At 36.8% G+C, this 12,913-nt stretch overlaps 2 pseudogenes across 1 annotated transcript; both read right to left on the bottom strand.

Moving 5' to 3' along the window:
* Positions 1-88: 88 nt before the first annotated feature.
* Positions 89-693, bottom strand: LOC143632540 (ethylene-responsive transcription factor ERF017 pseudogene; annotated as a pseudogene).
* Positions 694-4,549: 3,856 nt separating this feature from the next.
* Positions 4,550-11,856, bottom strand: LOC143632539 (auxin response factor 19-like; annotated as a pseudogene). Its single transcript, XR_013153532.1, has 14 exons — positions 11,817-11,856; positions 11,272-11,384; positions 11,093-11,188; positions 10,961-11,017; positions 10,504-10,659; positions 10,337-10,421; positions 7,600-7,690; positions 7,338-7,502; positions 7,059-7,254; positions 6,844-6,973; positions 5,905-6,682; positions 5,052-5,852; positions 4,797-4,978; positions 4,550-4,718 (listed from the first exon to the last, which is right to left on the bottom strand). The product of XR_013153532.1 is annotated as an auxin response factor 19-like (transcript).
* Positions 11,857-12,913: the final 1,057 nt, after the last annotated feature.

Raw genomic sequence — 12,913 nt, 5'->3', positions numbered from 1 at the left:
CTCCATCTCCATGCATATATATGAGCAACTTCAGAACCTAAAAAATTCCCTTCAACTTCTACAAACTATATGTTTATATATTTATATATATTAAAAGTTCCATAAGTAGCATGGATCGTGTGAATAAACCCCATCATAAGCCTGATCTTCTCCGTAGTCAACCGCTAATGGCGCCTCAACCTGCATGAAGTAATCATCAAATCCCGGATATATCCCATAATCCGGGATAGTGTTCATATTACTATTAATATTAATATTATCCTCCTCCATGTAAAATGAGGGTTCGTGCGTTGAAATATGAAAATCCATGTTAGTGGAAGTACTCTGGGACACATTGGGATCTTGAAACACGTGAGACGACGTGGACGCTGATGGTGACGCTGACGATGAGGCTGCGTAGTACGAGTTTGCAAAGTGAGCAGCGACGGCTTGTATCTGGGACGGGTGGAGGTCGGTCCCACCAGGAATCTCGGGTGGTTGGTCAGGGAAGTTAAAGTTAGCAGTGTTGCCACGTAGACAGTAGAGCGCGGCATCAAAGGCACGGGCAGCCTTTTCGGGGGAGTCATAGGAGCCTAACCAGATCCTTTCGCGGCTGTTGGGTAGCCTGATCTCGGACACCCATTTTCCCCATTTCCTCTTGCGAACACCTCGGTATTTCGCCTCGTCGGACTTGTTAGAAGCAGTAGGTCTCATGGTCATAAGAGTTTAAGATATATGTATGACAATTAGTGTAGTAGTATTAATTGTTGTTGTTTTGTTTGTGAATTGTGATGTTATGAGGGTGTGACTGGTATTTATAGTTTGAATAAGAATTGGCGGCTGGGGTTAAATAATAAGATTAGAGAAGTCAACTGAGACGCGTTGATTTTGAATGATAGCATATAGATTCTAGAAAGCAAGTCATTTGACAGTCAGTGTCAATCAAACTATCAATTAAATTAAAAATAAACTTATGATTACTAAAAAAGCCCACCACGGTTTGTTTTTTTTATCCACAGCTACCATGTTTCACATGTAATAAATTAATAAAACAAATTCATTTCTATCTCATTTTATATATATATATACTTTTCCATTTAAATTATATAAATACTATCTATAAGTATGTTATTCAATTTAAAATAATACATATATAACCAATATAAATATTTAATAATAAGTTTACTATTAACCACCTTACTATTTGGGGAAAAGTGGAAGGAAACAAAAAAAAAAAAAAGAAAATTGGAAAAAGCTAATATTACATGGCAAGATTAAATTGAGAAAACGGAAGGACTCTGTGTGCTTCGATGCGAATTAATTATCAAATGCTTATGATATGAAATGCATGTGTATTTAATCGAGTCACTCACACAGAATTAAATTCATAAAATTTAACATGACACAATGGATAACGTCACATATGACAATATTTGGATTGTTTTGTTAAATCACTTAGTGTTTAAAATGGATTTTGGACTTTTGTAATGTGGTCCATTTCCTTCCCTCTCTTATGCTCAAATGCATATATATATATATATATATATATATATATATATATATATATATATATATATATATATATATATAGGGTAAGGTTAAAATGAAAACCCATTTGAGTTGTGAAAACCCGCGAAAACCCTATGTAACATCGTTTTTTTTTACATGTAATATATGTTGTAACATTTAATACAAAACATCGAAACATAAAAAAATTGTTTTGCTATTTTTTAACATTTTTTACTAATTTTTATATATGTTTTCAGTAGAGAGAAAAAGTTATATTTATATTTACATTTTTTATTCACTTTAATTGTGGACCATAAGATTTAAACATTAATTAAAAATATGTGATTGAGAATGAGTTTCTAGAGTTTTCACAACTCAAATGAGTTTTTATTTTATACTTAGCCTAACATCATAATTATATGTATCAACAAACACTTATACTATGCCTTGTAGGCTATGTTTAGTTAGATTTATGGTATAGTTTGTCTCCTCGATTCTGGTTAGGTTGTAATGGGAATCAGGGTTGTGTGTGAACATGATTACACCTAATCGTGCCAATGATATTTAAGGTGTGTACAAACGTGTAGGAAGGAACGATTTTGAGGCAGTAGTGGTTAGGCTTTGCACTGACATGCGAATACGACTATTCCATTTGCATACCAATAGTGGTTAGGCTGTGAACATGCATGCAGGAAGTCACCACTATGTCAGCTGTGTTAGTGGTAATTAAGTTATGCACATACATGCTTGAAGGCAAGGTCTTGCCAATTGGATGCTCGTAGTATCTAAACTATGCATACATGTATGTATAATGTAAAGCCATAGTCTAGGTCAAAATTGAATTGTGGACCTAAAACAAAGGTAAAATCACTATTTACTACAAAGGTATTGATGAATGAAATTGTGACCATGCTAGGATGTCTTGGTTATAGGCTTATAGAACATTAGGATAGGGTAGGTGTGAGATTGGCTAGTCAAGTGCTTAGCAGAGGCTAAGGAGAGTTTCATGATACCTCATTTTACTATAATTTGGGCTAGAATGCATAATCATAAATGTGATTATAATGTTTTACAATACTTGTATTTATTTATTAGAAATAATGGTTGTTTGAAAGTTGTTGTGTGAACATGTGGCATATTGAAAGGAGGGAAAATTCTCAAAATAGACATATTTTAAAAAGAGATTCCATTTTTCTCCTCAAACTTAATAATTTCAAAAATGTCTCCCCTCTAACACATGGTTAAAGATGAGTTAGGCCTCCAAACACATGGTCAACAACGTGTTAGCATCAAACACATAGTCAAATGCATGCTAGCCTTTTGCTTGTTTTTTTTTTAATATTATATTACTATTACTAGTTTTACTTATATTTGTTTTTCTTTTATAACTTTTATTATATAAAGTTTTATGTTATTTTGAATATACCGATGAGGCATGTTTATTATTATCTACGAACCGACATAAACTTACTTAAACTAGAGCCGTGCCAAATTAATATCGGAATGTGCAATAAAATTTGACCCCGCATGGTTTTAAATAAAAATTATGCCAGCGTATAGATAAAAATGCACATGTCTCCTCGGTATATTTGAAATAATATAAAACTTTATATATTTAAAGTTATAAAAGAAAAACCAAATATAAGTAAAACTAGTTATAATAATATAATATTAAAAACAAACAAACAAAGAAAAGACTAGCATGTCTTTGACTATGTGTTTGATGCTAACACGTCGTTGACTATGTATTTGGAGGCCTAGATCATCCTTGACCATGTGTCAGGAAATCTAACATGTCTTTGACAACGTGCTAGCATAACACGTCGTCAAAGACGTGTTAGATTTCCAAGCACATGGTCAAAGATAAGTTAGAGGGGGGACATTTTTAGAATGTAAAGTTTTAGTGATAAAAATGAAATCTCTTTCAAAATAGGTCAATTTTTAAATTTTCCCTTGAAAGGAATGGTTTTGATATGTTTTGGGTGGCATTTAGAGGCTATGAGTTTTGTGCGGTAAATGACTATGGTATATTAATGTCATTCGAAACAAACAAATGGCATCTGAAACGAACAAATGGCATCCAAAATGAATAAATGACATCCAACGCGAACAAATGCTATCAGAAACGAACAAATGCCGTCCGAAAGGACTGAAACGAACAAATGCCATCCGAAACTAACAAACGACATCTGAAACGAACAATGTCATCCGAAACAAACAAATCACATCCGAAACGAAATGTCATCCGAAACGAACAAGTAAATTTGTACACGGTCTGAAGCGTTACCCTTTCAATGCTTGGGACCATTTGGATTTGGATGGGAGTTTTTTAATTTAATTTTTTATTAAGTTGTTTTTCTTTTCTTTTTAGTAATGTATAGTATAGTACTGTTTTGAGTTCCATGATGTTTTAAGGACGGAGCTTGTCCTTCAAGTTCATCATAATAAACTCACATGCTTTACTTCATAATTCAAGGAAAAAATGATAAAAAGATCATTTGCATATCTTTTCTTTTACAACAATGATAGGTATAGGCTTATAGCAATGTGTAAATATTAAATAAAAAAAAGGTCAACACTTTTTAACGTGATGGAGAGAGGCATGATGTGATACCAACACAAACTCTAATCTTCTTGTTCTTGTTTTAAGTTTTAACTTCATTTAGACGTGTCATTAAACTATAATAATAATCTACAATACAACAAAAGCTTGAATAAAGAATAGAGTTTGTAAGGAAGAAAATAATAATAATTATAGTGGCCCACAACCATTGACTAAACTTAACCACATGTTTAGACTTCATATAAAAAACAAATACAAAAATAATAATGATGATAATATTAAGGGTCAACCAAAGTGTTTGTATTAATATTAATATAAAGAAAGAATGTCAACACACTGCAAGTACGCGATTCCTACACTTGCTTTGAATTATACAACATTCTTCTTCTTTCAAAAACAATCAGTTATATATATATATACCTACTCCATCTACCTATTCTATGTATACACACAACTATATATGCATATACACACAACTATATATACATTGCATGATGATCATTTGAAAGATGCAGCCGAGTTATCATCGTACGCTGCCCGCCATGTACCAGTCCCGCTGGAACCTTGATTAGGCACCGCTGCGTTACCTAAATCGCCATCCAACCTCATCTTCTGTACTTCTGAATACGACAGAATCTTTATGCTTTGCACACAGCTCACAAACTCCCTGTAAAACCCGAAACCGAAACTCCATCAGTAACAACACAAACATATACATATGTATGCTAAAGAAAACACTACTTACTCCCATGGGTCGTCACCGACTAACAATATGTCATTCTCGTGATCAACATAAACAAGTTTCCACTGTGCGTCTTCTAGTTCACCTTCGATACCAAACATCCGAGCCAGATCATGTCTCAGCTCTTCATACCCCTTGTAGCGTGTCACGTCAATCGTTCTTCCCACTGACCCGCGTTTTTGAACCTATAAAAAATAATATAATTATGTACCATATTATATTCATTTATTCAAACATGTATTATAACATATATGTTACCTTTGTGTATGTTCTCACACGCTGCTGCTGCTGCTGCTGCTGCTGAATCTGATTATTATTCCATAGCCCATTTCCTATACTACTAGTATCTTTCGCAATACTTTCATTTGGTTTGAAATTGGACATATCAGGCATCCCAAATGACGGTGGACTTATGTCAGCAGCTGACAGCTCCGTCTCAATATTTCTAGACACGCCGTTAACAAAACTGGACATCATGTTATGAGAATCGAAACCCCTTGACAATAAAGCGTCAGGCGGCAGGCTATCCATATTAGCTCCAAAAGAGAGATCACTCCTAGTTTGCGAGTGAACAGCTACATCGCCCTCCGGACACAAGTTTGGGATGTTGTAATTGTGTGCATCCAAGCAGTATGATGTCACGGACGTGGTGGGTTCGGTAGCAACGGCTTTGTCTTTACTTTGATCTGGTAATTTCAAGTTCGGTAACTCATGTTTGACTTTCATATCAGACGTGCTTTGACCTTGAAGTTCGTGAAGATATTTAGAAGGCATGAAATCGTCACCTAGGAAAGACGGTCCTTGCTGGTTCTTGATCCGGAAGTTTGATGCGGTTAGTTGACAGTTATTTGTGGACGGAGACGTGGAGCACGAAGGGACGTCACCATCGCTTTGAGGAAAAACTCTTGGTGGTTTGTATTGACTCTGTTGTTGTTGGTTTGATTGCATAAGTGTTGATGTCGAAAAGCTGCTGTTACTGCTAAATAGCTGTTGCTTCAGTTGCTGGATTCCCTGTTGTTGTAGAGGCTCTACTGGCGAGAATAGATGTTGTTGCTGTTGCTGCAAATTTTGAAGGATCGCCCTCCGGACAGCTACATCGCCCTCCGGACACAAGTTTGGGATGTTGTTGTTGTTGTTGTTGTTGATGCTGTTGCTGGTTCCCTGTTGCTGTTGCTGTTGCTGTTGCTGCGTTTGTAGTTGTTGTTGTTGTTGTTGATGCTGTTGTTGTAGCATGTGTGATGGTGATTGTTGCAACTGCGTTTGTTGTTGTTGTTGATGCTGTTGTTGTAGCATGTGTGATGGTGATTGTTGCAACTGCGTTTGTTGTTGTTGTAGCAAGTGTGATGGTGATTGCTGCAAATGCATTTGCTTTTGTTGTTGTAGCGCGTTTGATGGTGATTGTTGCAAATGCGTCTGTTGTTGATGTTGTTCCATTTGATGATGCCGGATGGATAGCGGCTGCTGCAATGACGTGGTCCTATTGGCTAAACCGCTAATTTGCTGGTGAGGTTGTGATATTTGTTGTGATTGTGATTTCTGTTGTTGCTGTAGCTGATTGAATGCATAACTTTGCTGTTGATGAAACAATTGATGTTGGTTCCTTTGGTTTGGTTTGTTGGAGTGTGATAGGTTAGGGTTATGAGGGGATTGAAAGCTTAATAGCTTCGAGGGATCTTCGAAGCTTAAAGAAGTAATGGCAGCTGGTTGTATATTAGACGTATGCTGATTCTGCTGTTGTTGCTGTTGCTGCATGCTCATCCACTGGACCAAACTCAACCTGGGAAAGATTGAACCAGACCCGTCTTTCATGCCCATGTCGTCAAGCCAGGACATAGGCATAGGCATGGTCATCCCTCTTTTATAAGCATTCTCGATTTCTGTATCAATGTCTGCCAAATGTATGAGAAAAACATTTTAGTTTTTTTTTTTTTTTACTTTTTTCGCTTTTTTAAGGGTTTTTTTTTTGTGGCCACAAATCCTTCTCATTTTTTTGTAACTTGACCCTAATATTCAAATTCTTTGTCCAATGCAAGATGAAAAGAATATTCACCTGTTTGTTGATGGTACTTTTGTCTGAAAAACAGAGGTGGACACATGTAAAAAGGAGTCACAACGGGCTCAATTTCCCATATTGAAACACGACTCGGCCGCTCACCAGCAGCTGATTCATCCCATCCCACCTGTACCATAACAACTTAATGAAAAGGCTATCGCTTTGCATTGCACCTTATTGAAAATTTGAAATGAATTAATGACCAACAATACCTGAAGACTACGCCATTGTGAATTCTTCCACCTGACTGGATCCAAATCGCTGATACCGGTTACAGTTCCCATGTATCTACGCACCCCTGACTCTTCGGTCTCAAACATCATTCGGAAGCGCATGCCCAATGAAACTTGACAATACATTGCTTTGTTGTACTTGGCTAGTGGTACCACAAACTCAGCAGGACTCGCCCTGTCAAACTTATTTGCTATTTAATAAAATCACTATTGCTAAATGTAAAAACATTCCAGAATATATGTATATATTTGTATTACCTAGGATTGTAATAAATTGTGAAGGGGCTGTTATTTGCAGCAGCATGAGCCGCAGCAGCGAGGATTCCAATATGCATGCTGTCACTGGATATAACTGATGACGACAGAGCAGACTGCTGTCTGTTAGCACGTCTAATTCCCAACAGAAGCTGTGATTTCTCATCTCTATGAATCATTAGTTGATTAGGTGACAACTCAACAAAAAAAATGAAAAAATAATAAATAATAATAATAATAATAATAATAATAATAATAAACGCACCTTACGAAAAGGACACCATCGCCAGCAAGAAGCCTTTTAGAGCTCACAAAAACACTCCATCCAGTGGTCAGTAGATGCCTCTTCGGCTGCCCTAAAATCAAGATAAAAAAATTATTAGGGCTGTAAACGAACCAAACGTTCAGCAAGCAGTTGGTGAACCGTTCGGCAGAAAGTTCCTTTATGTTTGTTCGTTTAATAGATAAACAAGCATGAACAAGAAATTTCGTTCGATTAGTTAAACAAACGAAAATGAACAGAGCCCCCGCTCGTTCAATCGTGTCCATGAATGATGAATGTCGTTCATGTTCGTTTGTATATGATGTTCATGAAAGTTTTTTGGACATTTGTTTATTTAATCTAAACATTTTATGCAACATATTCTCAAATTGATGAATTCATCGATCTCAATTTCTAGGCTCCGCCGATTTTATTAGTGTTCGTGAACCGTTCGCGAACACATTCTGTAACATCCCGAAATTTCAAAGGTAATATTAATTATATTACTTATTATTAGATGGAAAGTTTACTCGGGTTATCAGGAAATAAATAAAAGAATAGGAGTTGGTATGGGTCTTGGACTTGGATTAATTCCCGTAGTATATAATCGAGAACCAAGACTCTTCCACCATTTTTCACCAACTCCCTTTCACACCCACACCCAAACACTCTCAATTCTAGAGAGAGAAACTAGAGAGAGAAAGTTCTCAAATCACAAATCCGAGTTCACAATCTTGTTCCTAGTCGTTTTTGGTAAGTCCCTCTCGAAAATCATCCGTTTTCATAACCATTTCGGCCTCAAATCGAGCAAAAACGTAACTTGAGTTTTCGGGTCAAAAACCGCCTTGTTTTGGTGTCAAAATGCAAGCTTTTGTGTTTAAAAGTACTAGGAATCGATAGCCCTTTCAATCCCGAGCATTTCCATGTCAAAAACTTCGATTTTGGGTCAAAAATCTGGAAAATCTGGAAAACCCGTAGTTTTCTCCGTCGCCCAGCTTGAAGGAGTCGAATCAGACTCATTCGATCGAACCAGTCGATCGAATCAGTCCATTCGATCGAATGTGTAGATCGAACAAGTCCAGTCGACCGAATAGGGAAGCAACCGAATGGTCTCCAACTCATTCGATCGAATGAGTTTTGTATTCGATCGAATGAGTGTTGTATTTGATCGAACGTGTGTCTATTCGATCGAACGTGTTCCTATTCGATCGAACGTGTTCCTATTCGATCGAACGTGTTCCTATTCGATCGAATCAAGCCAGAACCCAGTTGTTTCCAAGATTCGCCTGAAGTGAAGTTCGTTTATGAAATAAATTAAAAACCTAATGGAAAATGTGTTAAGGCGGTTATCGAAAATGAGTAGTAGTAATAGTAGTAGTAGTAATTGATATGTGTAAATATTATACAGTTAGCCGAGCCCAGTTAAAGAAAGGAATTACGATCAACGGCGAGCGTAACAGGATCCAGGTGAGTTTCTAGCCCCATTTCCTTGTTATGTTTTCGGGGCTGTGTGCATACTCGATGTGAAGTGTGAATACACTTACCTTAAGTGGTAAGTGTATGCTATAGATGTCATATGAGGTATATATTTTATAATGCTTGTCGGTACGTGAACGATCTTCGGATATTGCACGTATCGCCAAGGATAGTAAATTCCAAGTGGTTGATAGTGTGTATGAATGTTATGATGTGACTTGATTATTACGTAAATACTGAACTGATATGAAGTGTGATATAGGCAAGTAGAGGTAGAGTGTGTTAGAAGTGGCAAGAGTCTAGTAAGGGTGTTAGTGGCATAACGTGAGCGCGTGATAGGGAAAGCCTGTACGTGCCATCGTTATTATGTGTGTATGATTGTTGATGTTACTTGCTTAGTATGTAAATAATGTGCTGATAGGAAGTGGGTTATAGACAAGTAGAAGTATAGTGTGATAGAAGTGGATAGGGGTCTAGTAATAGAGTTAGGGGCATAACGTGAGCACGTGGTAGAGTGAGTCTATGCGTGTCTTCGTTATTAAAGTGGCACAAGTGGCACAAGTGGCATAAGTGGCATAAAGTGGCACAAGTGGCATAAGTGGCATAAAGTGGCACAAGTGGCATAAAGTGGCATAAGTGGCTAAGCTGTAGGGGTAATTAAGAGGCTAAGCTATAGGGGTAATTAAGTGGTTAAACAGTGGCATGTTAGACAGTGGACTATGTGTCTTCGGATACGTATATATATATTGTATGAAGTGGTTGTATGTTAAGTTGCTTGATTAACTAGAACTCACTCAGCGTAGCTGACTTTTAGTATGCACGCAGGTGAGCGGATTATAGAGTTAGCATGAGGATGACACACGGCATGGATTGAACGACTGGCATCTGAAGAAAGAAGTGAAGATGTTTAAAATATAAAGTTTTGTGTTATGGTATCAAAGAAAAGATTTAATGTTTTGTAACAAATGATTGACGTTTTATATTCCGCGAAAAGTTTTAATAAACTCTGATTTGAAGAACTGTGTTTATGAGTAAATCCGACGCTAAAGTAGGGCTACCGGGTTCGGGGCCTTACACATTCATTTCTTAAGTGAACGAGCACGAGCATAATCTCGTTCGGTAAGCGTTCGTGAGCACATTATTTCCTTAACAAACGAACATGAACAAGGCCTTATTCGTGTCTAATCTGTTCATTTGCAGCCCTACATATTATTACTTATGGAACGCAGTAATATGTATGCTAAAGTTTTGGAAATAAAGAAACCTCGATATATATGTCTGAAAGTCCAAGACTGGTCATGCAAATCTCTAGCGGCCAACTCCTGAGCTGGAGGTTGCATTGAGAAATCCTACAAAAAAAATACATGTATTCTAGTGAAAAAGAAGCACAAATTAATTATATCTTATCTATGCAATAAGCATTGGGCATACCAGAGGTGGGAATATCTTTTCAGCAGCTCGACGGGGGACAGAGAATCCACCGTGGGTGCTGGTGTCGCTAGCTGTAAGAGTTTTGCAGAAGAACTCACCGGGCTGCTTGTTTTGTTTAAGACCCATATCAGATATAAGTAATGCTTCCTGGTCATACTGCAACCACAATCATATTTCATTAAAAAAAAAAAAAAAACCTAAATCAAAATATCCACCTGATGTAACCTATGCAGTCGATGTCGCCGATATGTCACTGATATATCGGCGGCTATCGGTACCGATATTCATGATATCAGTGTCTTAAGTCTTAATTATCAATGTTTAGTATTAATTTGTTAATGGTAAGAGAGTATACTGAATTATTTGTGTTTAATCGCTATATACATGAATTATACATGATATTAAAATTACCGATATCTGATATTTTTCCGCATTAACTGCTTAGTTTGTAACTTACTTTATTAACCGGTTGAAGAGTCATCTGCGCATACACCTCATCGGTTTCGGAATCAGCCTGAAACGATCAGAAGAATAAAAGTCAGTGACAAGTATGTTTTCTGTAATGTGACAACTTGACAAGTATACATACATGTAATGTGACATTATGAAGCAGGCAGACGAGCTTAGACGGAAGATTGGGATAGCCAGGTATGTTATGTGTATCTTTGTGAATAGATGCTGCAACCTAAGTAAGTGAAGTGATTATTAATAAGTTCAGTTTCCAACCAAGCAAACAGTAAAGAAAGTCAAGGTTGTTGTTGCTGTTACTTGCTCGCTGTGGCCTTGCGGAAAGTAGACGACGAGACTGCCAACGGGAGGCAATGAGACCAGCGGGCCGGCACACGCGTGCCATAACTCTGAGTTCATTACTTTCCTTGCACCTGGGAATAATAATCAGACACCTAGCTTAGCTTCAAAAGTAATTAGGATTGATTAGAATAAAATTATTAGCACAATATATGATCTTGACTATGCCTAATGAATGATCTTGACAAAAAAGAATAAAAAAATTAGTATGGGAATCTAATATAAGAAAGGCAGACCAGTGTTGGAAACTGAATGATCAGTGTAAAGATCCAAACTTTTTTTTTTTTTTTTTTTTGTTTTAGCAGTGAAAAAGCTGATGAATTAGTAAGAAAGAAAATAAAAAAGAAAGAAAGAAGATGGATTGATGATACCTTCAGCTGGTTTTTGGGGAGGTTTCATTGTGTGTGTGTCTCAAGTAGACATGATGAATGAGAGTGCCGGAATACAGGGGAAAAAATATATAATTTATAATAATAATAATAATAATCAAAGCCCATCTTGTTTGCTTGCTTTCTTTATATTAGCAGCTGCAGCAGCACTATTCATAATTATCACTCCATACATTCTTTTCTTTTCTACTAAAGTCAGTCACTCCATTTAATTAATTAATTAAAGAGAATCATTCAAGTTAGTAGTGTTCTTTTGGTGGTGTGACATGATCCAATTATTATTATTATTATTTTCTCTAAGAAATCCACCATTATACATGTACAATGTTTAGTCAAAACCCGTTTAGGCCAAACTGAATCCGGTTGGGAAGGCAAGAGTGTTCAACAAATTCGGACCGCTTTGAGTGAATGAGGCTACAAGCTGTTTCACAAACTGGTGGGTTAGGTTGGGTCAAGTCCAAACTGGTTTGGGTAAAAATAGTTTCTTGATAAAGTGAGTTAAGTTATAAGTGGAAACGGCGGGCCCAAACTAGGCCAACCTGAACAAGTCAGTTTAGAAACCCAAATTGCTTCGGGTTAGTAACAGGTTCAGGTTGGTCAAAACCCGTTTAGGCCAAACCGAATCATGTTGGGAACCCATTTCGAGGCAAGTGTGTTCAACAGATTCGGACCTCTTTGAGTGAACGAGGATATGAACTGTTGGTTCATGTCGGGTCCAAACTAATTTCTTGGTGAAGTGGTTAGGTTATAAGTGGGGTGGTTGGTGGGCCTAAACCGGTTTTTTGTACACCTTTGCTAACAGTAATGCAGGAGCATTCATGGACTTTCATTTGATTTTACTGTATAGTGGGTCTTTAAACCGGGTATTGGGTTAATTAATAGCCAGATTGGGCTCAGGGAGTAGCAATGTAAGCGGAACTTCAAAGGAAAATGATAGTAACGATGTGGGCCGACAGAAGGATCAAGATGGAGATGGAAGCCGGAGTAAGAGATATCTACTCTTATCTCTTATTTTAATCCATTCTTTTATTATTTTGTGTTTATCTTGTTTAGTAGTTTATCTTTTTGTTTGTTTTGTATAAGTTAGGGCTAGATAGTTTTTTAGTTGATTACGTTTTAATAAAGAATTTATAAGCTTTTAACTTGCTAACTAAAGCATACAATTCGAATCATTTGAATGCACTACCCTATGTGTATTAGACTGTCTTATTGGG

This window comes from Bidens hawaiensis, unplaced genomic scaffold, assembly GCF_021521415.1.
Source record: "Bidens hawaiensis isolate Kalapana, Puna unplaced genomic scaffold, B.hawaiensis_p1.1 tig00006397_1, whole genome shotgun sequence".
Lineage (NCBI taxonomy): Eukaryota > Viridiplantae > Streptophyta > Magnoliopsida > Asterales > Asteraceae > Bidens > Bidens hawaiensis.
The sequence above is the reverse complement of the archived record's forward strand: the minus strand, read 5'-3'. Positions and strand labels throughout refer to the sequence as shown.